At 39.6% G+C, this 27631-nt stretch overlaps 1 long non-coding RNA gene across 3 annotated transcripts; it reads left to right on the plus strand.

Annotated features, from left to right (window-relative positions):
• The first annotated feature begins 370 nt into the window (after positions 1–370).
• On the plus strand, positions 371–27457 carry LOC128850711 (uncharacterized). 3 transcript variants are annotated; one of them, XR_008448056.1, is made up of 4 exons: positions 371–613; positions 21567–21658; positions 22428–23391; positions 24989–27457. It is a non-coding gene; the product is annotated as an uncharacterized LOC128850711 (long non-coding RNA). The 3 variants fall into 3 exon arrangements; XR_008448055.1 differs by having other exon boundaries at positions 22428–22557; positions 23204–27457; XR_008448054.1 differs by having other exon boundaries at positions 22428–27457.
• Positions 27458–27631: the final 174 nt, after the last annotated feature.

Consider the following 27631-nt stretch of genomic DNA (forward strand, 5'->3'; position numbering starts at 1 on the left):
TCCCGGCTCTTCTATGACATCACAGTTCTCTCTTCAGTTTCCTTGTACTTTGGTGACTCCACTATTGGCCTTTTACTGCCCAGTCTTATCATGACTTATCAATCAGCCCTGCTCTTCCCTGGCCTTTCTATGGCACCACAATTCACCATTCACTGTTCCCGCACTTCGATGTCTTCACAATTGGCCTTCTCCTACCCAGTCTTATTATGACTTAACAGTCTCCTCCACCGTCACGGGGCCCCTCTATGCCCTCACAGCTGTCTCTCCGGGCCGGTGCCGGGGGGCGGTCCGCGCCGGCGGGGCCGCGGGGGGGCAGCGCGGCTCCGGGGGCTCCGCCAATCGCGGCCGTTCGCCGCCTGCCGGGCGGCCCCGCCGCAGTGGGCTGCCGAGCGCCTCGCCACCGCCTCCCGCAGCCCCGCCGCCGCGGAAGGGAACCTCCGCCCGCTCCGCCCGCACCTGCGGCGCCGGGAGGGTCCCCGTCCCGCCCGTTCGCTGCCGGGGTCTCGCCGTGCGGGCGCGGGGCGCGGCATGAGGCGCTGAAGGGGCTGCGGCGGCCGGAGGCGCGTCCCACCGCGCGGGAGAGGCGCCGCCACCCCTCGGCTGCCTCTGTATGGTGAGTGGCGGCGGCGTGTGCGGGGCACCCCGGCTGGGGAAGGGGGAAAGGGACCCTCGGTGCGGGGCACCCCGGCTGGGGAAGGGGGAAAGGGACCCTCGGTGCGGGGTACCCCGGCTGGGGAAGGGGGAAAGGACCCTCGGTGCGGGGTACCCCGGCTGGGGAAGGGGACAGGGATGGGGACGGGGACGAGGACGGGGATGAAGGGGACCCTCAGAGTGGGGTATCTTGGCTGGTGAACGAGAAGGGGATCGTCGGTGTGGGGCATCCCGGCTGGGGAGGGGGGCAGAGAGGATCTTTAGCGTGGGGCATTCCGGCTGGTGCTGCAGGGCTGCAGGGACCCTCGGTGCGGGGCATCCTGCCTGGTGATGGGGGGGCAGCTCTGTGCGGGGCATCCCGGCCGTTGATGGGGGGAGAAGGGGATCTTTGGTGCGGGGCATCCCGGCGGGGCTGGGGGGCGAAGGGGAATTCCTGTCACTACCATGGATTTGCCTAGTTTTTTTAATGGGTCGTAAATTTTTTAGTTTATAACAAAGAGAGCTGTGTAATTTTTCATGTTTAAAAGCTACTGTCAGTTCTTTTAGTAAGTCTAGCTTAAGGAACAGATGCTGGTTAAAAATACACACAAAAATGAAATATAAAAGTGAATTTGGTGTTTTCATTTATACTTTCACACCTATGAAATGCATACAGCTCATGAGTTAATGAAAGGAATTGACCTTGGAGCTGACAGTTGATTTGGAAATGCAAAAATATTAAGCAAGGTATTTATGATTTCCACTAAGCACAGCTTGACAGTTGCTCCTATTTAATAACTTTGATCGTTGTTTCTAATACTACATTTATGCCTCTCTCTGTATGTGCAACACCTCTGAGTTGCTGACTCTATGAGATATAATTTTGAATTACTTTTATTTTGCGTTGAAATTATCAACCATAATTTTATGTTATAGCACACACGGGGGAGGAAATGTTAAGCTGTAATTCCAATAGCAAGCATTAAATTAATATATCATATGCTTTTCAAAAATAAATTTAGAAGTGCATGAAGATTTACAGAATATTCCAAATTCACAATGATGCCGAGTTTGAGCTGACTTAGGAACTCTATGCACTAACTAGAATTTCTGACTTTGACATGCCATAGTTTTGAAAGGTGTTCAGTTTTCTGGACTATATTCTGGTTATCAAAATAGCTGTGTTGATTGTGTTGAATGATAATGATAATGGATATTCTCGACCATATTCGGGTCCCAGTTGCAGTATGTGATTTGCTAGATGATTAGTGTGTTTTCTTTACATGTCTCATTTCACTATGATTGTAATACAAATAAAATCTATTCTTTTAATTTGCTAAGCATTACTGTGAAACAATACATACCATTATGAGCTTTGCCTGAGTGACAGGTGTAGTTACATCTTTGCATAGTAAATTGGAATTGCTAGTCTTTTGTCAGCAAAGAAATTAGGGAAAAGAGTATTTGAATGTAAATTGTCTGCCCTATCACTGAGCATTTTTATACAAATTAGGCAAAATTAATTTCCTGTGATACCTCAGAAATCAAAAATGGAAGAAGGGTATATTTGCATAGACTGTTTAGCTACAGAATGTCCCCCACGCTTTAACATTTAGAACTACAGAATACTGTCATATTCGAATATGGGCATTGCTGATTTTTTTAATGTAGCTCCATTAGATAAGAAAAAAAAAAACATTGAGGATATTCAATCCTAATCTTCAGAGAAATGCATTTATAGAATGCCAGCAGTTGTCAGTATGTTCTTGTCATATAGCCCTTTTGTTTTTAAACAATAGTTTTCTATGAATTAAATAACATGAGAGGAAGTACTGAGTGTTGTAATGCTATCTTAATGCAGGTCTGTTTAATTCAAATATTCCACTGAAAAGGTAGGGTTTTTTTCCTTTCTGTCTTCTACACCTGGCTTAGCACAACATCCATGTACGCCTTGGCTTTCACTCTCTTCACACTGCTTAAAGAACATAGTTTAAAATCCTTTCCTAAATGGACATGTGTTACTGATAGTTTAACACCTTAGTTTCTCATTGAACTTTTTTTTTTTCTCTGTAGAACTTTCTTTGTGCACATTTTGTTCATGGTTCTGAGGCATTTTGCAAATCCTGCTGCCCTTCTTTCTGTTTTCATAGCTACTGAGTGTTTTTGAACTCTACTGTGTTTAATAAAATCTGCCTAATTTGGAGATTATTTTGTTAGTGTTTACACGTGATAATCAAAACCAGATGAGCTGCTTCTTGTCTTCCTCATATTCAAAAAATCAATACCGTTGTGACATTGTGGAGAAGCCTTTCCCTTCTCCTCCGAAAGGGCAAAGTGATGCCATGTAATGGGAAAGGATGCAGAAGTCATAGACTGGAGTACTCGCTATAAAAGGCTGACCACAGTTTATAAAACATCATGGAAAGTTTCCAGGTTGCACTTTTAGGGCGATGGGCAGATGGTGCTTTTATAAGCTATGGATGAACAGATGGAACCTGTAGCCGACGTGAAGGAAGTCTGCAGCCTACTGACAGGTAATCCAAGCTCTGTCTTTCCCTGAGATTATTACGCTGGTACCACAGAGATGATATTAGAACTCCTGTTTCTTTTTCTCCCTGTATTTGTCAGCGTTGTCTTTTTAAGGTGGACTATTGTGCACCTCGAAGAATGTACCTCTGATTCTCTTCACATAGAGCTTAAATACTTCAGTCGCAGTCTGATGATTTTGACCAGTGTCCGTCTTAGTCAGCTCCACCAATATCAGAAGGACAGACCCCACAGTTTTCCATTTTGGTTGCCTGAAGCGCTTGGTGCCTCAGTGCATTTGGTGGGGAAAGAAGTGGTAAGAATCCTCTTTGGAGACAGAAGGCCATTTGCTTTGGCTTCTCTTAGGGAGCTAATGCAGATTTTACCCTCGTGTGTTCTTTATTTTTTGTAAATTCTCAGTCATAAAATACTGTAGCTGTCACTTCAGACTTTTTAATTACATTTCCAAGCAGAAATTTATTTTACGTTTGCTTTCTTCAACCCTCTTTTCAAGGCCTGTCATCTTAAAGAGTTTGTTTAAGATGCAGGGTCTATTTATTGTGACTTATTCCTTATTTCTTCTCATCTCAGACTGCTTGCATGATTTTCAGATCATGCAAATGAGAATTGAGGCAGGCAATGCAGATAAGAAAGAGACCTCTTGAGTTTAAGAAAAGCCAAAACACACAGTATTACTGAGGTAGAGGTACTGGAAATAAGGCTGTTTTATTTTCAAAGAGTGGTTTTTTTGCATTTGCCCTTTCTAAAGATGCTGATAAACACCTATGATCCTATTAAATATCATGCTTAAATTAGTTCTAAGTAACTGTTTGCATGATATAGTAATATAATTTAATTCGGGGTTGGCTTGCTCCTCTGAAGCTGGTATTTCTTCATTAGAAAATTATAGTTGTCTTTCATTTTTGTGTAAGGAAAAAGAAAAGGGAAATGCAGATATTTGAGGGTCTTCATGCGTAATGCTTGAAAATTTGTTTATTTTCTCCTTTTGTAGTGAAATTAAAAAGTAAAAAGTATTTGTCAACCACTGAATAAAAAAAATAGGAAGCAGTATTGTTTGTTGTTTTGACATATTTTCTTCCATGGCAATGTAAGCCTTTTCTGATAGTGGACTGTTCCGAACAGCCTCTTAGTGTGCCTTTCGAAAACCTGCAACATATACATGTATGTAATTAGTTTACTTAACTGGCAGTGCTGTTGCAGATTGGACTCCTGAAAGTCAGGTTCTTGGCAAAAATGGGTGGGATCTCTGTCACACTTCAGCAGACCTAACAACAAGAAGTTTTATTTAGGAACATATAGGCTTTAAAAATGGGTAAATTAAGGGAGCTGGTTTTCTTATGGTAATATAGACATATGGATCAAAATGCCAAATGTGAGCATTTACATGGGGTTTGCAAGCTCGCTCGTTCAGTCTGTACCTTGACATATATAAGTCAAGAGCAGGTGAATGACTCAGTTGTTCATTTTATCCATGTACTTCATATGTAAATGTTTAAAAATGTGATCTTACTGTCAAGATAGTGAGGAAATAATACAATAAACCTTGAAATAAATTTTTATCAGTTATGAAATAAATTTTGATCAGAGGAGGGCTATAAAGATGATCCAAGGGCCAGAGCGCCTCCCATCCGAGGACAGGCCAGGAGAGTTGGGGTTGTTCAGCCTGGAGAAGAGAAGGCTCCAAGGAGACTTTAGAGCAGCTTCTAGTACCTGAAGGGGCTACAGGAAAGCTGGGGAGGGGCTGTTCTCAAAGGCTTGTGGGGATAGGACACGGTGGAACAGGTATAAACTGGAGAGGGTCAGGTTTAGACTACACATAAGGAGGAATTTCTTCATGGTGAGAGTGGTGAGGCCCTGGAACAGGTTGCCCAGAGCAGTGGTGGCTGCCCCATCCCTGGAGGTGTTCAGGGTTGGATGGGGCTTGGAGCCCTTCATCCAGTGGGAGGTGTCCCTGCCCATGGCAGGGCATGGGACTGGGTGATCTTTAAGTCCCTTCCAACCCAAACTATGCTATGATTCTATGATTCTATGTATTAACAACGATCTTATAATTTTCAAACTTTTCAATTTATGAATCTCTTTTGTTGTAATACAACTTTCATTACATTAGAATTTACACTGTGTTATGTGAGTGCATTTGTACTTCGTGGAAGAGATTAATGGGAAAACTATTAAAAAAAAGATGCTCAAAGCTTCTGACAATACTTCCTATTGCAAGTAAGCCCTCAGTTAATAAGGATTGCAGATATCAAAGACTGCTTTGAATTAACAAATTCCATCTGGGGTGGCTGGATCAGTCTGTGTCCAGCACAGGGCAATCCCGGTCTTTCCTCACAGAGGCCCCGCAGCCCCGCTCCCAGTGCTGGGCACAGGCCCTGGCTATCCCATGTCCTAGTAAGACCCATCTGTTGGTTATCTTTCCTGCAGGAGGTGTTTTCATCCATTACTAATCACAGGAAGAAAGTAGAGCTTCATCTCGGTTGATGGTGGGGGAACAGCAGCACTGGCAGAGGCAGAGCCTCCGCATTTGGGGATTGTGTCTTTTCCATGTCCCTTTCAAGAGAGGGGATTTGGAGTAGTCCTCTGATCAGGGATTACCGTTCATGGTTCATAAAAGATGTGGAACAGATGGATCTTTACTCAGGTAGCTGTGAGCGTTGTTTGGAGTGCCAAATGGGTTTCGAAGAATCTTTTCTGTTAGTTTTCACAGTCTTGGTCAGGGCTGTTTCCTACCTACCAGGATGCAAATGCACGTTTTTACTCTGAATTTTGTTCCCATTTTTAACTGTAGTTCTTTTTATATTGTGCAGTTACATTTGGACGTGCAAACAGGATGGAAACATCAACAGGAGATGTCGAATGATTCATTTTGTGTTTAAAATAAGGACAGACTTTTATTGAAGATGTCCTGCTAGCAAGCAGCATAACATAGGAGCAAATAATCTCCTTTGTTTTGTCTACTGATCGTTGATGTACTGTGTTATATTGAAATATTTCTGCTCTGCCACGCTTTCTTTGTCTTCTTTAGAAGAATGACTCTGCTCATTTTGAGTGAAGTAGGAAAACGTCATTCGCTGACTGGTTTACTTCATCCTGGGAACAGATCTGAGATGTGTTCAGTCTAGCTGCGAATGAGGCACCGTTTTTAATGTGAGATTTAATTTGAAATAGTTAAACACCTGCAGGGATGTCTGTGAGCAGCTACTGATTTAAAAAAAAAAAAGGCAGCACATGACATTTATTGTTTTCTTCAACTCAAGTTATTGTGTGGGAAAGAAAGGATGATTTTTCACATACCTGTTGGAAAACTGACTTTTTCAGGGTTTAGGCTGTGTTAAGTATTTTAAGCATTGCATTTTAGGCACTTCAGTGTCGTCTGCAAATTTCTCTTACTTTCTGAATTAATTTTTAAGGCTCAGTCCTCATTTAGGAAAAAAAAAAAAAAAAAAGAGCGTGGAGGAGGGAGAGATCTTGATTTCCCAGGTAGGAAAAACGTTGTTTGTAAGGGTAGTGTACAGGAGTGTATGCCTGTGGAGGGGTAACCTTTAAGAGAAAAACAGGTCGAAGATTGGGCCTATGGAGCTCGGATGTAACGGTGCCGTGGGGGCAGGGAGCTTTGGTAGCAAGTTGGAAACAAATCTTCCAGAGGCAGGGCTGTACCACTGATGTTTATTCATTTCAGAACAATGTAGTCAGAAGTCTATTGCATTCAACTCAAATAATCTTTGGAGACCTTCAAAGGTCTGCCTATCTCAGGTTCAGCAGGTCACAAATTGGTTGGTTCAGGAACAAACAGGAGCTGCAGGAGCCACTCAGTTGCTTGAATGTAAAGACACTCCCTCCTCAGACAGATTTATTTTGCCCAAGTTGTTAGGCACGTTGGTATGTTCTGCGTTCATAAAATGTACAGAAGTATTTTTAGCTGATGTTGCTATTAGAATGATTTACTTTTAATACCAGTGAAAGAAGGGTAAGAGAGGAAAGGCTTTTGAATATTTCAGTGACATAGCTCTGATCTATGGGATAGAAGTTATGGAGAAGATTATGTGGCTCTCTTATTTTGAGGATGTCTCATCAAACCTCATTATTACAGTATGGGATTGTATTCCTTCCCTACAGTAAAAAGAATTAAAATAGTATTCTTTTGTTTCATCTGTAGTTGATCTTTACCTGCTTTTACAGGTTTTTATTAGGTAAGGCTGAACAAAGTAGTGGTTTTAGATTCAGCTCTAGCAGGATAGTTGATTCTTAATATTTTTTCTGACAGCTCCTTCTGTGAAGGTTCCGTTTTTTTATAAGCTTTCCTGGGATGCAGTTTAGCCCGCAAGCGGACCGCTGCAGTGAAATTCAGCTGGTGTGTGTGGTCTAACTCATTGCAGGGAGGGGTGGATTGAGATCCATTATGTAAAGCTTGGAAAGTCAGCAAGCTGACCTAGAACTGAAACGTGTATTAGTGAAGAGCAGTGTTTTGTGTTGCTGAGCAGGTAGGTTGCTGAATTGGGAATGAGCCAGGGTGTCCTCAGGCTCTGGCAGCGAGTGATAGTCTGGTTTGGATGTTGCACACATGGTGCTCAGAGTGGTCAGGTTTGCATTTGCTAAGCTGCGGCGTGAGCACCCAATGAGATGGTTCGTTATTCAAAATAGCTGTTTGTTCCCTTGAGTAACCTCTAGGATCTGAATCAAGGTTTGATGCTTCTTTGTGGTATTGGACCAAGAAACAAATTAAAATATCTTTAAGGGATGGTTGAAACAAAAGACTGATTTGGTTTTGGTTTTTTGCATATTATCTGTTGATGAAAGACAAAATTTGAGATTTTGTAATAAGCTTTTTGGACTCTGGATTTTGGGCTACTCTAATAGTTTGGTTTATCTTACACTGCATAAATTATGTTCCTGCAGACTGAATATAACCCTGAATTTGAATCATCAGCTTTCTTCCGTTTGGTATTGATACTCATTTAATACTGCTTTCATGGTGACTTTCAGCACGAAGTTGGGAAGGAGTTAGGAGCAATTTCTTTCACCTGGCCGTAGTTGAAGTTTCCTTGGAAAGTTTCATTAACACACTGTCATCGTTTAATAATAGAAACTTAGGAGAATTACTCCAAGCCAAGTAATGTAATGCACTGAGAAGCCTTTCATTTTATATGGTAAGTATTTTGAAGCACTTCAAACTGGTCACTTTTCCATTGTGAGGAGACTTCTACATAATTTTTCATCAAAAATTGTAGTTCCTAGAAATTCTACATCTGCGTGTAGATTACTTGCAGAGCTCCTCTTGTCTTTATTTCTGCTCTGCTGTGGAATTAAAAGAAAAAACCCAACATTTAGTGAATTCTTAAATTAGTTTTATTTTGTTGCTCGCTGTGTATGTAGCAGTAAATAGCAGAGTGGAGCAGCTGGAACATCTGCAGCGCTCTGTGGACAGAAGGCATCCCATGGGTGATTTCTTCCTCCCAGTAGCTACCAATGGGATGCTTCTCAATCACCAGTTCTGTTAGAATTCAAGTCAGAAAAAGTTCGTTTCTCTATGCTCTTCCTCCTCCTATCTCCCCCCCAAAAGACATATGTATTCTTGATAGCGTGTTGTCAGATGGACGGCAGTCTCTGTGGCAACCACAGCTGAGGTTGTTCTTCAGTGTTCAGCCACCGAATGTTTATAGTAATTCCACCTAAGTGTTTGTTGGTGTTTTAAATACTAAATAAATAAGCATGTCTTTACTGCTGTGTTAATTTAGAGACACACTGTCAGGTTTTTTTTTTTTTTGAATCTGGGTTCCAAAGATTCTCAGTCAGCTGTTAACTGAATGGAAATGCAGTGTTGAAAATAGAATTTGCCTGCTGGCTTATGAGTTATCTACTATTTATTTCAGGAACCAAATAATTATTTTTCTTCTGGGCATTTTTTTTTGCTTGGTGGTGGTGGTTGTTTTGGTTTTTTTATAAGTTTTTTTGTGTATGTGTTTTGTTTCTTGTGTGTATGTGTGTTTACCTACAGCATAGCTTGAAACGAGTCACACAGTGATTGAGGGTGGAAGGGACCTCTGGAAGTGATGCGGTCCAACCCCACAGCTCAAGCAGGCTCACCTCGAGCTGGTTGCCCAGGACCATGACTAGATGGGTTTTGAATAGCTCCAAGGATGGAGGCTCCGCCGCCTCCTTGGGCAGACTGTGCCAATGCTTAGTCCCCTTCACAGTGAAAAGTGTTTCCTGATGTTCAGAGGGACCCTCCTGCGTTTTGAGTTTGTGCGCATTGCCTCTGGTGCTGTCTGTCACTGGCCACAAACTGAAAAGAGCCTGGCTCTGTCTTCTTTTCATGCTGCCGTCATTTTTTGCATGCAATGATGAGATTCCCTCTGAGCCCTCTCTTCTCCAGGCTAAGCAGTGCCAGCTTGCTAAGCCTTTCCTCATAATGAGAGATGCTTCAGGACCTTCATCATCTTAGTAGCCCTTTGCTGGACTCTATCCAGTGATCTCCATGTCCCTCTGGTCCTGCGGAGGTCAGGACTGGACACAGTACTGCAGCTGTGATCTCACCAGTGCTGAGTAGATGAGCAGGATCACTTCTTTCAGTCTGCTGCCAGCTTTCCTTCTAATGCAGCCCAGGATACTGTGAATTGTCTTTGCTAAAAAAAAAAAGTTGCTGTCTGTTCAGCCTGGTGTACACGGGACCCCAGGGACCTTCTCTGCAAAGCTGCTTTCCAGCCCATAGGCTTCTGTTGGGCTTGTTCCTCCGCAGGTGCAGGATGTAGATATTCTGTCAGCCCCTTTCTCCATCCAGTTAAGGTCCCCCTGGATGGCAGCACAACCCTCTGACATACAACTACTCCACTCTATTTGGTGTCATCTCCAAACTTGCTGAGGTGATGTTGTGCCCCATCATTGACATCATAAATGAAAATGTTAAATAGGCACTCCGAAACTTACAGGTACTCCAAGATTAATGGCCTTGTTTTTTCATCTTCACTCAATATTAATTCCATCAGCCTTGTGCTAACTGTACGTGTGATTTGAAGTTTTGAAGAGTTTGAAGGGAGCACAGTAGTATTCTGTTATTTCTTTCTGGCATCTTTGTAAAATGGTGAGGTGGGCAGGTGCAACAACCCCATTACTTGCAAAGCCATACAGATTTTTCATGAAACGGCAGTCTTTTTATATTACATTATTGTCCAGATGGCTAAGTGTATGGTAGAAGAGAATTAATAGATGTTGGGGAACTCCACCTCCGTGTGGAACAGATGGTAACACTGGCAACCAGTCAAAAAGCCCTCAGAAAGGTTGCAGCTGAAGGACACCACTGTTGGAAACAACAGATGAAGATGTATTCCTGAACTCAAGAAGGAAACACAGAGGATGCATTATTGTATGGAATGATTAGATGACTGACTAATGAGCCTTGAGGGGCAAGGAAATTGGCTACAAAAGCAGTTAGATAACCAACTGACATCCCAATGTACTCTGTATAAACATTAAACTCTTACTATGTTTAGTTGGCAAAGCGAAACAAGTGGCATTTAAGCAGGCAAGACAAACTCTTACAGGGATAAAGCCTGCGTTAAACAGATTGTTCTGCCGAAAGTGTGTTAGGAAAAGCTTTTCTTTGTCAGAAGGTGTGATAACATATTGTAGTACTAACATTGTAAGTCACTATGCACAGTTTTTGTTCCATATTCTGGATACAATACTGCATTAAAAGCCATACTCTGCTTTAAGCAGTGTATTGTCGCATACTGTTAGGTATGAATGGCAAGGTTATTTTTTCTTCCTTTTTTCCCCCCTCCAGTGACAAAACTACTGCATAACTGTCCAGATTTGAGTAACAGAATCTGATGAACCATTTGATATGTGTTTCTGTAACATGACATCTTTTAAGTGCTCTAAGATTAGTGGTGGTCACTTTGGGTCCCAAGCTGTATAGACAGCCTGTCCCTGTGAGCCTTCGGGAGAGGGGAAGCCGACTACGGAAGCAATTAAATGAACGGTTGCTGTTTTGCCAAAGTGAGTTTTGAAGTGACTTTATTGATTGAAGGGTTCTGTCTTGCTTAGTAACTTATAACTATACAATGTGAAAGGTCTCTCGGCAAGATGGAACAAAAGGTATTCTTTCAAGCTTAAATGGTTTAACAATTTTATGTGGATTCTGTTAACATATAGCTTCAGTATACAAAGATCTTGACCTTGTGTGCTTAGAGGATGGAGTTTCATGGGGTTTCTACACTGCCAGTGGGGACTTTTCCTACAGGAGGGAACTGACATGAATATTTTGCTTAAGTTTCTCTTTCCAATATACTTTCAAATTAATTTTGCAATGGCTGTAAACTGGAGAGGGGCAGATTTAGAACAGACATTAGGAAGAGTTTCTTCACAATGAGAGTGGAGAAGCACTGGCCCAGGTTGCCCAGGGAAGTTGTGGCTGCCCCATCGCTGGAGGTGTTCAAGGCCAAGTTGGATGGGGCTTGGAGCCCCTGATCCAGTGGGGTGGGATCAGGCCCATCCCTGATCCAAAGTGGATGGGCTTTAAGGTCCCTTCCAATCCAAACTATTCTATGATTCTATTTGGTGGAGTGCTTCATTTGTAGCATCACCCGATGAAGCAACAGCTTTGGAATTCTGTTGTCAGGTAAATCTGGGGAAGCCTGTCAAGGTCAGGTAGGAATTTGAAAGGCAGTCCTATGTTTTGGAACTGAAGGAAAATGTTATTTATATTAGAGTAGTGGCAGAAAGGGCATTCTCGATTGAGGCATCAAAGTACTGGACTTTATAAAAGGCGTGAGAGGAAATTTCTGGATTAGCCTTAAAATTTTCAGTTTTACCCTGCCTTTTCTATTGGTTTTTCTGAGTCTTATTTTGGTTTTCATTTGGGTTTTGTCTGTAACAGCCCTTTTTTTCCTTTCATCTTCATGATTAGGTAGATAACCATGTAGCAATAAGGGGTTTCCCTTATTGTTTTCCCAGTAGCAGTTTTATTTTTTCAAGCCCTCTGACATTTATCCCATCAGTCACAACATGTTGGGATGTTGTATGACTCATTCTGTCATTAAATTTTTTTTTTTCAGCCTATTGGGTACAAAAATACCCACTTTAATTCCTGTTTTCTGTGCCAAACAGGAACTGAGTATTACACAAAGGAAAGGGTTTGGAGTAGAATGGATCTTTAAGTGAAAACAAGAGAACTTGTTAAAAAAATCTAAACTGAAGTATTTTCTTTTGTCCCCCTGGATAATGTGGTTAGAGCATTATGGTACGTCTGAGATTTTTATTATCTTATTCGTCAGTGATGAGCAAAGATAAAAGCATGCCTACCTGTTTGCAAGCGTGGGTATTTCCACACTGTCACACCTGTGTCCTGGGCTTCCTTCAGGCTGTGTTGAAGGGTCGATACTGTTTCAAGGCTTTTGATACTCATCTGAAAACAAGAACCAGGCACAGATTCAGGTGTTTTGTTCTTCAAAGAAGAAAGGAAAAAAAAAAAAGTCATTATGAAGTTTGGTATTTTTCTCTTTGGAAGATTCTTATGTTTTTAAATAAGTTCTGATGTTTGCATCTCGCTGCCTTCTCAGGAAGATGGAGTAAGATCTTGCCTAGCTTGCATGGATCCAGCATTTTAACCTGTGTTCCAGGGCCTCTGCTTTACTGCACACACTGTCTCAGATAAACACAACGCTTAATGTCTTCTACAGACCTGTGGGAAATGTTGTGCTAGGTTTTTTTTTGTAAGTCCTTGCATAGGAAAAAGATATTTTAAAGACTTTCTGGAAATAAGCTTTACTGCCAATGCCTGTGTCTCGTTTCGCTGAGTTTTAAAGTGTATTCAGTGACTGAAGGAAGCAGGGGGGATGTCCTGATCACAGCTCCGTCTCGTGTTGGATCCATGTCAGAAATCTAAATCTAATTTTGCTGGTTTGAAGTGAGAGACAGTTAAAAATATACTCACATGTGTATATTTTTGGGGTTTTTTTTCTTCAAGAATAATTACAATCACTTCTTAAACACGTTGAGTAATGTTTAAATTGCTATCGGAAGATCATGCTTGTTCTATTAAGACAATGTAAAATTAATCATGTATTCAGTCAACTCCAGTGTTTCTGGTAGGCTCGGCAAGCAGATATCATGAAGAGCTCAAAAAATTTAGTGTGATTTCACTGAGCGGAACACTTGCTAGTATTTCGAAAGGGTTTGTTTTAGGTTGCTTTTGCTTGAGACAGAACTGATCTGCCTTAAGCAGATATTGTAGGCAAGAGTGGTAAAAGAAAGAAATATGGAGCTTAGGGAAAACTATTTGTAAATGAATTAAACTTTTTTCCTGATTGTTTGCTGAACTCATGGGCAAAGCTTTTAAGAAAGCCAGTTCATCAGCCGTACTGAACAGAATGCTAAACCAGTAGTTTAACAACAATATTGTTAAAAGTATGGTTTAGCTTACATAGCATATACAGTGTAATTTTGTATTTTTTTAAAGTGTAAAAATCTCCTCAGGGGTGTAAGAAATATGCTGCAACTTCACTTATCTTTCCAGTTGACTTAACCTGGTATGTATAAAACATTTAAAACTGGAGTTGTACTTATTTTAAGCCTGAAGAGAACAGGAGGTAAGGTAGTTTGGCTCAGCTGTCCCTCGTATAACGTCCTTCATAGCTTCTCTAGTAGCAGTCACATCAGGGTTAGAGTGCAGCTGCTCCTTATGTGTCTGCACCACAGAAGGAGAAGCTGAGCGTCGTATTTGCATAACCTAAGTAATGTTTATTACAATTTTGTAATAAATATTTTGTAATAAATAATGTTTATTACAATGAAAGCTCGCTTTTAAACATAGTCATTTTGATTTTTATCTTGTAAGTAACAGCTTATTTTTGGAGCGACTTTTAGTGTGGTTAAGTAATCTGAGACTCTGGTTTAGCGTTGAATGGAGTGCCAAAGTGCTTCACTGAATCAGGACCTCATCTGGGTTCCCCAAATTAGAACTGCGAACGTCAGCCAGAGCTGAGTGGACATAAGTTCTTATGCATTTTATCAGCACTTCTCTGTCGGAGTTCAGGAAAGTGGGGCGATGTGATGTGAGGAGTCAGGTTCTCTGGGCATAAGGGCATTTGTGTTTGGCTGGTTCTTTATATCAAGAAAAGGTAGAGATAAATGTGTTACCAGATTATAAGCCTCCTACATTAGAGTTTGCAGATCTTTGTGCAGTATTTTCAAGAGAAAAGAATATATTCATCAAGGATCTTGCTGTAATTTGTAGTCCCGCCCAGTGGAAGCAACAACAGATTAAGTACATAATATTATGATATTTTATCAGTTTGTTTTTCATGCTTTTATATAAAGTTAATGTGTAGTTTACGTTGTAAGCCTTCCAGGGGTGTTATGATTCCTGGAGAAAGAAAACCCCAAACCTCCTTTCCCACAAACCTGGATGGTGTTACAGAGTAACTGAGATTGCAAAGTAATGGGCTTACAGGATATGTTCTAAAGATATTTCTGCTTTGGTTTAAGTATATAACTTGCTTACAACTTGAGTGTTGCAGTTTAGCGCGTGCGATGAATTGCTTCATGGAGAAAAGACTACATTGCAGTCTAACAAATAGTAGAGAAATCACAATTAAGCAATGTGTTTTAATCCTTAAATGCTAATAATGTGCTTTCAAAGACCCAGAGGAAGCCTATATAATTAGAAAATTGGAAAATATTTACTGAATTTACTGTTTTCTACCTAATTTTCCTGTTATACTTGCATTAAATCTGAAGGACGATTACTGGATAGAGGTAACATTAATAGAAGATGGAGAATTGATCATAAACCCTGGTATTTCTTTAGAATAAAATATCCTGCAGCTGTCCTGCAGCTACAAAAGGGAATGCCAGAAGTTTCAAATATTTAAAGGAAAATCAGTTTTGAGATACAGATAAGCGTATTGATAGGTATTGTTGGATTCAATGCTCTCAGAGGTCTTTCCCAACCTCGTGATTCTGTGTAAGTAGCAGGAGGTGTAATGGACCTTATGATCATTAGTTATGTCCGTTCAGAGCCAAGTCTTCTAGTAGAGTGCTTTTTTCTTGGATTTTTTCCCTCATGTTTCCTTTGAAGTACTTTCTATAGGTAACGTATATTAAAATTAGAAATGTGTCAGCGCCGTAGGGTCATTGTCTAAGTAATGTGTGTTTCATGAGGGCAGTCGGCTTAAGGATCACTTATTCAACACATAAAGGGCATTTAACTGTAATTTTAGGGTTGAAAAGAGTGCCCTGAGGTATGCAATAATTTGATAGAATAAAAAAGATTGTTATGTGGTGAGTATAAAATTATAATGATTTCACCCAGTTTTTACTGATGAAGGACAATTTAGTTCTTGGGGGGGAGCTGATTCTCCAAATTTCTGGCATAAATGATCACGTGCTATACATAGTTTTTATATTATTTATTGCTTTAATAGCAACTGCTGTGTGTCGGAGCGCCACAGAACAGACACTTCATTGGCAGATTCACTCTGAACAATAGATAATGAAATGAGGGAACGTCTGTTTTTTCAGCTTCTGCAATAGTGGGGGCATATTATAGTCTACATTCTTTTTTTTTATTTATTTATTCTTAAAACCTTCAGTCGGAGCCTTGCTAGAGAAGGGTCGAGGTCTTTTCTCTTTTTGAACAAGCTTAGGTTTAGTAAATATGCTTTCTGTGCTACAACCTGTAGCTTCTGCTATCATATGCTCAGTAATAAATACAAGGACAATTTGTTTACTTCCTATTTAAGTCAGTCATTAATTCAATTGTAATTTTCTTTTTTAGGTGGTAATTCTTTTCTTTTGCTTCTTTCTCTGCCCCCTCCCCCCATTAGAATTAGACCTGAGCTCTCCCAGTGGTTCCCATTTTTCCTGCAGAACTATGGCTAATATTCCTGGAAAAGTGCTCCTGAAAGATTTAGGTCCTGTGCAGACAGACTCTAAGCGTCTTAGTCTCAGGCTTCCAGTTTTGACTTTAAAAAATATTCTCTTAGCTTTCCTGTGGTGCCTGGAATTGTCTGTCTGTGGGAAGTTGCCGTGTTTTTGATGTGTGTGTGACTGTGCGTGCTTTATCATCGACTGCTGGTTTGTGTAGGGAGGGACCTTTAGAGGTCAGCTTCTCCAACCCCATTATTTCCAAAGTATTTTTCAATTCAGTGACCCTCATTACATTTGCAAGTGCATTAAATTAGAGTCTGGATAGAAGGAGAGAGATGATTATCAGTTAATTTAGTTATGTTTCTGCATTTGCCCATTCAATGATACGTCTGCCATTGTTGTCGCAAGCCTTTACTGCAGTAGCACTGTGCAGAAATTGGTTCCGATTCCATGTAAAGTTTATGTTATCTGATAACTCTGACAACTAATAGAGGCACACGGTCAGATATTTATGAGTCTAATCATAAATCATTTACCTTAAGTCAAATGGCCACAGTACGGAATAATTCACTAAATCAGTATTAATTTTTTGAGCTTGCGTATGTGGTAACGCTTGTACACAGTTTTACATTGTTAATTTAATTTAAGAAATAAAACTTTACATTCTTATTGTAACTGAAGAAGCAAGAAAACACATCATCACACAATTATATTGTAGACAGTTAATCAGTTTAGCTGAGGAATTTTCTTGTTTCTAAAGAGGAGGAAAAGAGTAAAGTAAGCAAACCTCCAAGTTCACTATTACGCAGCCCTTCATTTAAAGTGCTCTTTACTTTCATTAATAAAATTATATGGTCTTTTAGGGAGGTGCTAAAACCTGAGTCCTCGTACTCACCTTCTAATATGGTGCCTGGCAGTCACTACTATTTTTATAGTCTTTTGTAACTCTACAGTTTTTATCTGTAAGGTTTTTGCCCTGTGTTTGATATTTCACAATGTGTGGCGTTTGCCCTGGCATCTGGAAAAATCCTGAGGAGACAGCTCCTGAGACTCTCCAAAGCAGTTCTACGTTACATCTATAGCGTGCGCCGGTGCCATAGCTCAGTAAAGGCAGATCTAGTAAGACGACGCTTTTGATTTGTAGACATTGATGTATCCAATATTAAGGCGAGAGAAAAAGACGTTAAGCTGTGAAGTGCAAAATGTTTGAAATTTGAATTTGACCATTTCCTGGATTAGTAAACGGAAAAACAATATTAAAAAATGGTAGCAGAAATTGCCTGTAGATGAAAAAGCAAAATAAAAGTGGAATCCAAATTTTACTAAACTTAACGAACTGTTCTTATATTCCTATGTTTTGGAAGATCTAAAAAATAATAGATTTATGTTTATAGTTACTATTTTAATGTGATGAATCTTTCTTTGAAGGTCACTGGTTTCAAGGTAAATAATGCACATGTGTACATTAAGTTGTTTCTTGCTCTGAAAGCGCTTGCCACGAGAAAAAGACTCCATGGTATACTGAAGAGGATCAGTGTATTTTCAACCACTGGGTGACTGGATGTCCCTTGGCTCACTTCTGGTAGTCTTCCAGTATGGAGAGATGATGGACTGTTCAGGAAAAGGTGCTTCAGTAGAGCCTGAGGTCGCCGTGGGAAATACTGTGGTGCCAAGAGGTCTTTTAAGATACAAAGCTCTCACAGAATTTGTTTTGTGCCTGGACTGGATGGTGCACATAGCAATAAGTCTGGATTTTCTCAAAGATTAGCTGTTGTCACAATTAATATATAACCCCCTGTAATATGGAGCTGCCTCGTGCTCATATCTCAAGAATATGTGCTACAACAGGTCAATAACCTAACCTCTATCTGCATGCGTGTGCAAGAGATTAAATGAAGACTGGAAAAGAATCGCTACATTTCTGACATTATGAAAATTTGCCATTTTGTTTGTACATTAATATTTTTATACATCTGCCACACTTTATGGGAGGAGATACTTTAAAAAATCCTTGACAAATTTAGTATATATTTGAAACTGAGAGCTGTGCGTGGGTGCAGAGTGGGAGAATCGCACTGAACAAAGTCCAGAAAGACTGGATTTATTAAATTGCCGTTGCAGAAGACAATTCTCTTTTCACAGCTGTTAACTTTAGTGATGATGGGTGACCTGGTAACCCATGGGATTATCACTGGCTCTTACTTAGTATTATTTTTGTAGAGCTTGTCATTCATAGAATACCAGTTTGAATCGTGTTCTGATTAGCAGGAGGGCTATACCACCTCTGCTTGTTTTTAATAAGTGTTCAGTGGTCTCTAATTTGCCTGAATTTATGAATCCTGTAGCCTACGGCACATAATTCACACCCGTTATATGTTCTTCCCGTTTTGCTTACTTTTACTGTAAAATTAGTTTTGACTGATCTGCAGGCACTGTTGTTTGTACAGTGGAATCCGGGGATTTTCCAAGGTCAATTGTATCCACTGGACTTTGTGAAAATTTAAAAATACCATTATTTTGTAGCTTGTCTTCTGCGAGGAGCTAAAGTCAGAAGACGAACCACCTTATTGTTTTATATTACAGGTATCCTTTGGGGGTTTGAGGACTAAGCAGGTGGGGTTTTGAGTTGAAACTCAGTATTTTGTAACGTTTGACACCTTTTAACCATCAGTGCCACTGGAAATAAGCGCTTTGAGTATCTGGCATTAGCCAGGGTCTCTGACAGACACCCTTGAGCAGAGTCCTTGGAAAAATCCCCTGGGTCCAAATGTAATGCTGTGGTCTTTTATACTGGCAAAAACATCATTTAGAGACTGCAGGGTGGGGATAAATCAAACCCTTTGTTCAAATGTAGGAATAAAGCACGAATTCATTAACCAGTTCTAACTGTAGTAAATAAGGTCTGATTATACAAGAGTCCGCACCTATTGCTAAAGGCAGAAAGACATAGAGGCTACGACTCGGGGTGCACCCTGAGGAATTAAATACACTTCACTAATAGATCAGCGAACATTTTGCTTCGTCATGTGATATATTGGAGAATTAAGCCTCTCCTTAAATGAGGATAAATCTACTTGGTTAATCATCTTCTTAGGTTGCAATTGTTCTGCATTCTCTACTCAACTTTTCTAGGAAATGTTTCATTTGGGTTTTTTTTTTTGCTTTCCTTTTTTTTTTGCTTTTCCTTTGTTTTAAACCAGGGGTAACTTGGAAATCAACCGTGAGTATGTAGTGATGCTTTGCTGTACAGCGAATGTCTTCCGCTCTCCTTCTTCTTGTCAGTTCAGTTCCACCATTCCCCCACCCACTGATATTTTTGGAGGGACTGAAATGGAAAAATCAAATCCCTTAATATTCTGTGTTTGAAAAATACCGTGTGTTTCTTTCTGTCGGGAAGAATGCTTTCAAATCCCTCTTTGGTCTAAGCTGCTGTGCTTGGCATCTCATTATTTGACGCAGCTGTTTCAGTTTCACCTTCACCCAGCTAATTAAGTAACTCATGGAATGTGTTATTCAGTATTTGATTCCCCATCTGAGTCGGTGAGAGATGGAATTTGAAAAAAAAAAAATCCCCTTGATAGGATTAGTGAAGGGATTGTTGCTCTGACACGGTGGACTAAAATGAGAATGAGTTAATGAAGTTGGCGATGTATGAATCACATTCTGTTGTTTTAGCAAGCGTTTGGCTGCTGGCAAAAGGAGGGGCATTGGGGTTGCTTTAAAGGGATCATTCCTTAACTAACCAGATAGTGACCCGTTAATTGTTTCAGGACATCTGTAGTGGGAAAGAGATTCTTCAGCTTTATTTACATTTTGGTTTCCCTCTTCAGCTGTTGTCCTGCAGGGTATTGTATCATCGTGTGTCAAGTCTAGATAGGAGCTTTAGCGATGGATGGAACTTGGCTTTGTTCATCGTTTTGGCTCCGTTACCAACATGTATTACTTTCCAGCGCTTTTGGCAATTTTTGAATCATTTATATCTTTTTCTTGGATTATAAATGTAAACAGGAGTAATCTACAAATAAGCAATCCAGTGTTCAGCTATACATTGTCCAATTGCATTTGTGTTCCTCTGACTTTGATTTGTGTTTGTGACTATAGTCTTTTGTATTAGAAGGGAAGTGTTATTGCAATTAAATTAATTTCCTTTATGTTTTTTTTCTTTAATATTTACATTAAGCTTCTGGAATGAAACATGATAATATTCTCATCCACTTAAAATTTGCATATTTTTATAATATTGGTTAAAGCAAAATGTCTAAAATAATATTTTTCTACATGCAAATTAGCACAAAAATGTAATGTCACGGGAGAAATCTAGCCTAGAGTATGATACTGATTTTTGATACAGAAGGATGAAGTTGTCCAGGGTGTGAATCAGTTATGGTAAGGATTTAAGTCCCTTTCTGTAGAATACCAGAAAAGCTTTCTTGTCAATTTGCTGTCGCTTGTGGTGGTGCAGGTGTTTCCCTCTCCTCCTCCCAGGGCCGCGTTGTGCTTTTAGCTTTGAGCAGAAGTACCTTTCTGGCTCCGAGAAGGCGATCTTGGCAGTAGTTCAGTACAAAGTGGTAACTTCCAGAGAGGTGCTTTGATAATGAACCTGGTGTCTTCCGCCAAAAAGCCTTTGGCAAAGTCCTGTTTGGGTCTTATGGAGAACGTCTGATACTTTGTCTTTGGAATAGTTTGTACAATATGTATAGATACACAAATGAAATAGTTTGAGTAAATCACATTGCAAAAACACTGAGTAGAAAATTCTTTTCTCTGATTTTAAGTGATCATTTTTTTTTTTTTCCCGGAAAACCAAAGAGGATATCATTTAATGATTAAGATGGCAGAACTGCGTTCTGAACAGTTTCATGGCAAAACAAGAAGTGAACTGCAATAGCTTTTCTTTTGGTGTAGTGAATGTTGCTTTTACATTTCCCGTTAAAAAAATAGGAGAGTTCCTAAAGCCAAGTTCTGGAGCTCTTAGGATAGCCATAGACTCTAAATTTAAGTTACAAAAGTGAAGCCCAATCAGTTGTCTTGGTCAAGGATATATTTCTCTGTTTATCTTAATCTGTTTTAACTCTGAGCAGATATGCTCTTTCCGAAGTTGATGTGCCAAGGGAAAAGGCTGACTGCTCAAGAAGTGATAGCTTTGGAATTGACTGCAACGGCTTTGCCTTGCTTTGGCTTTTGGTTATCTGGAAGGTTATAGTTCTTTGCAAGGAAAAATAAGTAATTGGAATGGGGCCTCTTTAGATTAGTATTCTGACAGTACCTTTTTATACTTATCATTTTGCTAATGAGAAGATGCGTAAATATTTTATTAAGTCACTCAGAGATTGAGAACGTTGTCCTAAATGAGACATGAATTGGGAGAAATTAGATTATCAGTCTTTCCATAACTTGATACAGTGAAAAACACTGACTTATCATACAAACAAGGGTTCGTAATATTTGTAATTGTATACATGTATAATTATATCAGCAAACTAAATTTGTATTCATTTATTTTCTTGTTTTAAACTTAGTTTGAATCTATGCTTTTTGCTCGCTTTTGGAGAGAAATGATCAATCTGACTGGCTAGCAACATTTTGTTACTGCTGCATTCTGATGAGAAAAGTAAGTTAATACATATATAAGCTTAGTTAAGTTTTTGGGATAATTTAACATAGAAAAACTTAGCTGATTTGTAGATAATTTTATAAGTATTTAATCAGATGGGTTTTTTGCATATGGCTGTCTTAGAGCTTATGACTTTTACATTGAAAATTTGTATTATGTAATAAAATGCTGAATTGCACTCTTATGCAACAATTCTATTAATAATTTGATTAAAATAGTTCAAGAAATGTTGATTTTTCTTTCGCATTACTATTTAAACAAGACAATATATTAGTTATGATGTATAGAGGAGTAAATGAGTTTATCAAATTGTTTCTAACTGCAATGTGAGCAATGACTTGAGAATTTTGTTGTAATATGTACTTGATTAATATATGCGGTTTTAATTAATTTTCAATGATGCAGTGGCTTATTTTAGAACTTTAAATATTTTCCACTGAACATTAAGTGATTAATTTGTATTAGACGCTCTAAAATGTCTCAATTGTATTGAAAAGTATAATATAATTATTATATATGTTAAATAGTCTATATATAATGCCCCCCCACTCCCAATGGTAGGAGCAATGCTGGTCTTTTTCATATGATATTCTCTAATTTAGTCTCTTTGCTAAGGGTAACTTCATATTCTTTCTTTTAATATTCTTTTTTGTTTCCAAGACAGTTTTTTTCCACACAGATGTGTCTATAGCTGGAAAATATGTCTGAGATAAATTTGCTAATCTAACTCTTGAAGTCTTTCCCCTTTTCTTCACTCTACGAGCAGTGAGATGCACTCTTTGCGCTACCGCATGGGATCATCTATAGCTCTGCAGAGGGAGAGGTCAGTGAGGTACAGCAATCATGGACTGCGTGTTTGGAGATGAGGTGATTCTCAGTAGTTATGAACAGAGCAGGTAAATATCCAGGTTTTGCTAATGCTTCCTCTGTATTTTCATTGCTCTTAGAAAGCTGACATTATTAGTGTTTTTCAGGTGCGTGGCACTTCAGTTTCTTTAAAATTGAGAAATTCTTTAAATATTAATGGCTTTAAGCACAAGTTATGTTAACGAAGCCGTTATGCCTTTTGGGTTTAAGTATCATTCATTTTAGTAAACCACTTCTTGTGAGTAATCACGAGCAGCTGTTGGTTTTGCTGCAAGAGTTTGATGCGTAAATGAAAGAAATAGCGAATATTTGCCTCAGTCACATTAAAACACAGAGATAGTTTTCTGTAAGCACACCTTTCCTAGGCTTTGCTGTGCTAATATTTATTCCCAAATTCAAATACTGTGGTATCCTGAATGTACTAAATGTTTAGCTTTCACTGTGACTTTTGACTTTTTAATATGCTTTTTTGAGGTTTGTTGAATCCGTTCATTCTAAAAGTTTCTGAAATGTTTCTTCTCGAAAAAAAAAAACCTTAAAGGTATTATTCTAATCATATTTAATCTTACAACTGATTTAGCTTTCTACTGTTCAGCTGTTTTCAATATGGAAAGAGTAATTTTAATGACAAAGGTGCTGTAAGTTATCTTCTCTGATTTGTTTGTCCTCTGGAAGATTTACAGTGTCTGTCTCCAGCTTGAAGTAACCCAAATTGCAGGAGGGCACTGTGTGCTGAGGTATATCAGCTGCACGACTATGTGTACCTTTTACTGACGGGGGGAGACTCTCCTGCCTGGGCAGTGTAATTTTGCAAAGGAGGAAATGAATGCCTGAGGTTGTGATGAACAAAGCAGTTGTTTAAGGTAAGATGTTGTCCCTTCCATAGAGCCCAGCCCAGCCAAGCAGGCTGGACCGAGGGATAGAAGTATTTGTTGCCGTGCCTACCTGCACCGTTCAGAAACAACTCTATTTCAGAGATGTCTCAAAACAGTTGGAGTGTTTCCTGTTGCACCAAGTTCCTTACGGAGTTCTGCTGTATGAGTTCTGTAGTACCAGAAAGGTGGTATTTTCCGTTTTGTGCTGTTGTAGAGCTGTAGTGTATATCCCCCTACACTAATGGATCCTTGAATCGTGGAGTGGTTTGGGTTGGAAGGGCCCTTAAAGCCCATCCAGTCGCACCCCCTGTGACGGGCAGGGCCACCTCCCACTGGATCAGGGGCTCCAAGCCCCATCCAGCCTGGCCTTGAACCCCTCCAGGGATGGGGCAACCTAAACATTTCTTCCTAAGATGATATCTAAATCTCCCCTCTTTCATCTTGAAACTGTTCCTCTTTATCCTATCACTGTGCTTCTAAGCTTTCCTGTAGGCAAGAATGTCTGTCACCCGTTTTTGGCTTCTTTGAACCGGAGCTGCTCTCATTATGTAAGATTTCCTCTCCAAGTTATGCTGAAATATTTGCAATGGCAGGAAGTTTCTCCAGAATTTCCAAAGAGGATTTACTCGCTCTGCTCTCGGTTGACTAAAGTAGCCGCCTTCCAGGGTTTATTAACAAACAGACCTCTGGCACGGACTGTGCTTCCCTGAGGGATTTCTGGAATTGATATTCCAGAATTGATATTCCAGAAACTATGATATTCCACATAACTATTCAGATATTTAAGCATCTGAAGTATTTTGATTGCAGGTTCTCAACATGCTTTCTGAATGTTCAGGGCACACCATACTGTTTGTAATTAAAAGGTTTCTGTCTGACTTGTGTTTGCATGAAGAGCTGTGGCTCTGATCCAGCTCAGAGTTGTGCAGCTGGGAATGCTGACTGTGCTCATTTTATTCTCCCCCAGAAAATGCATTTCTTTTTTTTTTCTCCCCTGTTTTAAGCTTTGCCTCTCATTAAGTTGGAAGGGAGGGTTAAATGAGAACTCATAGGCTAAACAAGGACTGTGAAGAAGCTGTACCTAACCCAGGGACCTCCCAAGAAAGGGAACTTTTTGGGTTTTCCCCGTGATGATGAATTTGATGTGTTTTTTTTTCTTACTACTTTTTTGTGGTTTGTTTTAGTTTTGTTTCTTTTCTTTTTTTGTTTTTTTCCTGGGCAATATCTGAAATGTACGCCTTTGGTGCATGGACTTGGGATTACTTTTTACAGTATTTATGATGGTGAGTGCAACTGCGATGGTAGGTAAAGCTGAAAGTAATAGCCTTACTGTAATTTCTTTCTTATTAAGAAGAAATTACTCTTTTTAAGAATATGGAAACATATTCCATATTTTTAGGTTATTACAGGGTGATCTAGATTACTCTAAAGCCAGAAGGTACGTTCTCCCATCTCTGCTATCCTGTCTTCAGCATTTACGGATCCTGGTTTAGGCACTTCCAGTACAGACCATTCTGTTGTCTTGTTTTTGTACTGACACTTATGCTATTCAAATTATCTTTCTTTTCTCTCCATTCAAACACAGCTTTGCAACTCCACTGCTGTTAGTATAATGTTCATGGAGTGTGTATTTGTTTGCCTACACCACGTCCAGACCAAGGTCTATCTGCACTCGTGTGGAACTCTTCCCACAGACGAACATGCCCTGTTCTGCATCTCTTCACAGGATGTTTGTGGTGCTGTTGTCAGTAGGTAAATATCCAGGTAAATATTGTCCTTAATTACCAAGTGCTGATTTTCTCAATCAGCCAAAATACCATTTTCTAAATAACTTCCATTGAAGTCTACTTGATCTCTCTGGGCTTGAGCCTATCTGGTATTGCTGGATGTGGAGTTGGAAATATTTTTCCTAGTTTAAAAAACAAAACAAAACAAAACCATTTATCCTTCCAAGTGTACAGTTGTAAAAATATAACAGCAGTTAACTAAGGCATCATCACGGTCTCAGCTGCTTCTGTCCCTTTGTTTGTGGCCTTCCCTTTGCATTCTGTAATTCTCTAAAAGGAGCAGACAGCAGCTCATAAAGTAGTTGCCATGAGTGACAACGGAGAGTACTGTTATTTTTGCTTTTGAGGATACCAGATGGGAATTATGAAAAGTGTAGTTAACTGGAGCCTCCCGAAGCCATGCACATTGGAAGGGAAAGAGATCATGTACGCTTCATCTGCTCTTAGATTTTAGTCCTCTAGAATTTTGGATAATTTTGATATGGGATGATTTGGTCTCTTGAACCTTTATTCATTAATTCAATTTTAAAAGTTGTCATTCTGAATGGGCCACTACAGATGATATTTTGTGCAGTAGTTCTAATACTGAATCTTAGTGTTCATCTGATATTCGGTAGAAAAACTTGTACTGGATCTGCCGTTCTGAAGCTTCTTTTGATCTCTTGAACATCAAATGTATCATTATATACCAAGTTAAGAAATGGATCTTTCCAGGCTGATAAAGTGAACAAAAGTTGTAAAATATCTGCTATCATTTACTAGATATTATCATCCCATAATGTTCTAGAATATATTTTTCTGGATGCATCGTTAATAGTCATTAGGCTTAGTATGAGCAATTACACTGTAAACGGTGGTGATAATTTTCAGGATTAATATTGTAAAATTAGCCATAGTTTGGGATGTTATTTTGAACATATGAAAAACTATAATGAAACTGCGTATTTAATCAGTTTATGCCGTCAAAAATTGGAAGGAGCAAGAAATGCTTTACAGTTGGTGGGGATTTAAAGCTATAGAAACAGCAAAACAAAACTGATAACATAGATTATTTATTTTAAAGTTATATTATTATTTATTGTAAGTTTTTGGTTTGCTTTAATTACATTTGGTTTACTTTGGGATTATTAACATCTCTTTCAGAAGGCGATTGATCATTCAAGGGAGAGTTTGTGTGACTCAAATGATTTTAAGCGTAACCTTTATAGATAAAACTGTCACACGTTAAAAGAAAACTGAAAGAGGGATGACATAAAAGCAGTGACCAAAAAAAGCCTCTTTTCCTAATTTTATAGTAATGTACCTGCAGTTCTGAAAATTAGAAGTTCCAACAAATTAAGTTATACTTAAATGCATTTAATATTTCCTGTTTTGATAGAAATATATTTTGTTCTAACCCCTTAGAGCTGATTTAAGATACAGTCTTCAGAAAGTGTTGAAAAGCAGTTAATTACATTTGTGTTTAACTCTACATGTTTCAATGAACATCAGCTCTGCTTTAGTGGAAGATACTACTGGAATTCTTTTGTTGGGTTCAGCCATGACAAGACATAATAGTATTTCTCTTGCTAGTTTAAAACATTTTATGTGTGTGTGTGTGTGTGTGTGTGTGTATAAAATCATTTTCTTGCAGAGGTTTATTAGTGTTCTGGTAGTCCTGTTTTCACTTGGTAGAACCATAGATATAGCAAATAAGACCATGGGTGCTTAATGCGGATGTTACTGCGTTTATTGTTAAAGTATCACTCTGTTTAACCATACTGGGTTAAAATAGACTTTAAAAATGCTGTGCTTTATATTTGGTGAGGAAATTAAAGCATTTGATCTTACTCTAACAAAAAATCTGGAACTTAATCTGCTCAATGTGTGAAATTTATTCATGTTAACTCCTTCTGGTTTGGATCAGCAAGTACACCAGTACATTAGAAGAACCGCTTTGGTAAAGTTAAACTCGGCAGTGCCGGAGGATCTCTCATTTTTTGTTTGACTGTATCGGTGTAATTCAGTGTGGAACTTTGATTATTGTTTAAGTTGTAGTTAGGACAACTACAACGGCCTCCAACGGCCGGCTTCTGCCACCCGAAGGTCGGTTGCTGGTGGGCCGTGGGCGCAGGTTATAGCGCTGCTGTGGGGGGCGGCTGCGAGCTGTTTCCATGGCCATCGTCCTGCGCAGGCGTGCTGGCAAGCCAAGCACGTACTCCTCATAGCTGCCACCTTCCTGCACGGAGTGCAGCAGGACCTCCAAGGGCTGCCGGCAGATGGGGCAAGCATCGTCATCTCATTTCCTTCTTATATCTCCCCAGGATTTGGCTATAAATTGGGTTCTAAGGAGTGCGGTCCCCGCTACTGTATTCGGATCAGTTCCAGAATACATTTGTAGGCTTTTCCTTAACCTCGCCCATTCTGTTGGAGATTCATCCAACATCCTAATGAATGTTGTT

This window comes from Cuculus canorus, unplaced genomic scaffold (genome assembly GCF_017976375.1).
Source record: "Cuculus canorus isolate bCucCan1 unplaced genomic scaffold, bCucCan1.pri scaffold_54_arrow_ctg1, whole genome shotgun sequence".
Lineage (NCBI taxonomy): Eukaryota > Metazoa > Chordata > Aves > Cuculiformes > Cuculidae > Cuculus > Cuculus canorus.